The sequence below is a fragment of the Equus quagga genome, chromosome 5 (assembly GCF_021613505.1).
Source record: "Equus quagga isolate Etosha38 chromosome 5, UCLA_HA_Equagga_1.0, whole genome shotgun sequence".
Taxonomy (NCBI): Eukaryota; Metazoa; Chordata; class Mammalia; order Perissodactyla; family Equidae; genus Equus; species Equus quagga.
Window position 1 is genome coordinate 123,919,292 of NC_060271.1, and position 4,124 is coordinate 123,923,415.

A 4,124-nucleotide genomic window follows, 5' to 3' on the forward strand; every position below is an offset into this window, starting at 1 on the left:
AAAGAATATTGATTTGTATTTGCTGATCTTGTGTTCAACACACTTGTATAAATCAGTATGTCAGCAAGAAATAGATGGAACACTTAGATTAGGATAATTTGAGAAGAGTTTAGTCAAGGGGCTATTTATAGAGGTGTGAGCAGGGTATATGAAATCATAAGAGACAATGCGGCAGCCTGCAGCTGGTAGTGGCTGGACTCCACTACCCATTCTCTACCTGAAGAGTCAGAGGAGAGAGAAATGACTGAACCCGGAGACAGGGTGGTCCCTAAGAGAGTCTGCCTGACAAGTGTTAAGACATTGGTGGAGATCAGCTGGCCAGTGGTGAAGCAGAGTTGGAGGTATAATCCCCTGGCCTCGCTTTCTCCTGATCCATCTCCTGCCTTTGACCTGCTCTCCCTCTCACCACTGGTCAAATCCATCTGAAGCTCACAGAAGTTGGTCTCACAGGGCACAGAAAGTGGAGAAGGGTGGAGAGTGAGCGTGGAAGTGCAAATGGAAGATATCTCACCTATTGCTTACTTCTGCTGTCTATTGATCCTGTTGTGTTTTCTAGAGAGACATCTGTGACATCATCAAAGGATTTTCTCCTAAACACATTTGTTTTTCTTGTTTTATTTCACTGACTAGGTCCTCCTGTATAATGTGAGCTAAAGATTGTCATAGTGAGTCACTTTGTCTTGTTTCTGACTTCAATGGGACTACTGCTAAAATTCACCAGTAAGTAGGACTTCTGTGTTAGTATGGCTTTTGTTTTAGATATTTTTTGTCAAGTTAGGTTAGCCACGTTTTGCTCCTAGGTAAGTATTTTTTGTTGTTGTTTAAAAAATCACGAGTGGATTGTGGTATTCTAATGAATACATTTTAATACCACTATTAAACATATTTCTCATTTAATGTGTTAATGTGATAAATTCCATTATTATATTTTTGTGTGTGAAAAAACACTTGCATTTTTGGAATAAATTCCACTTTGTCATAATGCATTTTAAAAATACATGCTGCCGGTTTTGATTTGTTAATATTTCATGTAGGACAGTCACATCTATATTCATAAGTGAGATTGGCTATAATTTTCTTAATGATCCTATTTTTGAATTAAGTTTATCCTAGCCTAATGAAATAAGATATGCATTTTTTATCGTAAATTTTGAATAAAATATGAATTAGCTGTTATTTGAAGGTTTGATAAAACTCTTTGACGTGTGTTTTGGTTTGGAAATTTTATGTTTTTGACTGTCTGTACAATTTGTTTAATAGTTATACGTGAATTTAAGATTTAATATATTTTTGAGTCAATTAACATTTTATTATATTTTTAAAGTTATTACCACAAAATTATTTGGAATATACTTTTATAATGTCATTTTTAATTCTATTTATAGTTATGGCATAATTTACGTTCCTTATATTATTTGTGTATGTCTGCTTTCTTTCTTTTACTTTTTTTCCCTGATTAACCTTGCCAGAGGTTCATTTATTTTATTCATTCATTTCCTTCTTCCTTCTTTCTTTGTATTTTTCCTTTTTTTCTGATATTCCAATTAATTATCTTTTAGGTTTGTCAGGAATCTCTATAATTTTCTTTGTTTTATTTTATAAATGTTTCCCTTACCTCTGTTTGAGTTCCCAATATTATCTCTAGTTTTACTACTTTCTTTGTAAACTTAAAACCTATATTATTAATTTTTAATATTTGTTTTTTAAAATATATAAATGTAAGATTTTAAATTTTCTTCTAAGAACTCCTTAGATGCTGGATGCCAAAAAGAATTAGTTATACAAACGTGACTACAACTACAACTATAATGTCCAGTATATGTAGATATATATTGCTCTCACTGTAATTCAGTTTTAAATATTTAACTTTCTATGTTGACATTTTTCAGCAATATTGTATTTTCGATTTGTCATGGTGTTTTCTTTTCTCTTTTTCCTCCTTTCCTGCTTTTATGGGATAGGTCATTTTCTTGTTTCTATTTCTTCTTCTAGTGGGTTGAAAATTATACATTTTATTGCTAATCTTTTGGTGCTCACTCCACAATTTTGTATCATTCATACTTTAGTTAACACAATCCAAGATTAATCAATATCCTTATCTTCCTTCTGAATATCTTTCTTGTTATTGGTATTTAGTAATTTAATCTACTTTGCTTTTCAATTCTCTCAAATAGATTTTTATTTTCGTTGGTGTTTCTAACAGTTAATGCTAATTTAAATTTATCAAAATGTTTTGTCCTTTCTTTCTCCTCCATTGATTTTATACCAGCTGTTTTAAATATATCATATCAAACAAGGTTACAAGGCTGATTTCGGGAGGAGTGTGCACTGTTTACACTTGTACTTGATATTCCTTTTAAAACCACTTTTATCTCACAGAACGCAGTGTGGCAAGTATTTGTCTTACATCTGCTTAATCAGTGTCAAACCTCAAAAATCCCAGCTAAGTAGGAAAAAATCTGCCAGAATTATGTTCCATTTAGGAAAAAAATATCGTTCTGTTCCCTTTCAAGTCCTTCTCTTCCCTTCTTTTGCTCAAGGCGTGGTGTCAAATGTCTGCTAGTAGAAGCCTCAGGACTTAGAGTGAAGAAGAATGATGTACAAATAGTTTACACTTTGAGCAAATATGATGCCTCTAAATTTTTTGGAGATTTTTTCCCCTGTTGACTCAGGCTGCAGACATTGGGTCCTTTACTTTTCAGGATCGGATTTGATGTGTGGTGTAAGCTAGCGATAAACTTGAAGATTTTAGTAGTCTTCACGTTTAAACCTAATACATCAGCTATTCTAAAAAATCTCTTTTTCTATGTGTCTTAGGAATCTCTATTTTCCTCAGATATTAGGCCATACTTTTGATATACTGTGCTCCAGATATGCTGTACCTCTAATTTGAGGAAAAGAGAAATGTTTTGAAGTTTGATTTTTACAACAATGGGTTTTACCGTCATTCCACTATCTGAATAATTTGGAAGTTGTTGCGACCTTACAAGTCAATGCATCTCCAAATCTAAATATATATGTTAGTGTAGAGGACTATGTGTTTAAGGCTGGCTCTATCCACAGAAGCTAACACAAAAAGGATTTTATTTATTGTAAAATGTTCTGGAAATACTAGTTATGAAGATCTGAGTATATACAGTCATATGGAAATATTTCTATTGGAATAGAAATATCAGGCAAACTATCTGGTTTAAACTTTATACTTCTAATTCAAGTTGCCATTTGTTTCTAATTGGTAAAGTTGTATAATAAATACTCTGTCTGCTCTTTAATAACTGAGCCATTGATGGGGCATTTAATAACGATCACATGATAAACATTGGGCTCTCTTAATAACCTTGACTCGTCCTTTTTTCATCTGTTTGTATCTGGTGTTAGAATGATATGTGTCCTCCGTCAGACCATGAACTCCCTAGAGACAAAGGTTGATTTTATTCATTTCTGTATTTCTTATAGAAATTTACACAGGGTTTTATAGGCAAATGGGCATGCCATTAATGCTGGTTAAATGAATGAATGGATGGATACTGTTGTCCTTTCTAGCCCTGATACTTTGGCTCAGGATCCAGAGACGATGGAAAGTGTGCTTCTGGGACTATTACTACAAGTGACTCCAGCCTCCCAGGTGACCCAAAGCAGATCTCTGAAGAAACCTGCCTTCCCATTCTCTCCATCCTTGCTGGGATACTGAAGGAAAGGAGGGGCTAAGGACACATTTCCATCTTGGAGGCACTTATGAACAGATTACGTGTAAAAACTCTCACTGGTTCTCTATCTGGGCATCACATGCCCCCCCCCCCCCCCCACCGTATTGAATAAATCTGTGGGTGAAGAAAAATTGAATGAATCTTAACATCTTCTCAGATTCTGAATATTTATTCACCACTGTATTTTATATCAGCCAGACTCTTTTTTTTGGCCAAGTGTCTAAATTTCTGTGCGATCACTGTCTGGACTCACTCCTTCTTAATATTTAAACAAAGGCTGAGATAGGCATACATGCAGACACAGTATTAACAGGAGAAAATTAGGGGCCATTTACAACTGGCACTTGTCCAGGAGACAGACACAGTCATGCCAGTGACAAGAGGAAATGCAGTCTTCTCTGCTTTAAACTCTGAGTG

General features: G+C 34.4%; 1 long non-coding RNA gene across 1 annotated transcript; it reads left to right on the forward strand.

Moving 5' to 3' along the window:
* The first annotated feature begins 264 nt into the window (after positions 1-264).
* Positions 265-3,723, forward strand: LOC124239237 (uncharacterized). Its single transcript, XR_006888582.1, has 3 exons — positions 265-341; positions 631-720; positions 3,544-3,723. It is a non-coding gene; the product is annotated as an uncharacterized LOC124239237 (long non-coding RNA).
* Positions 3,724-4,124: the final 401 nt, after the last annotated feature.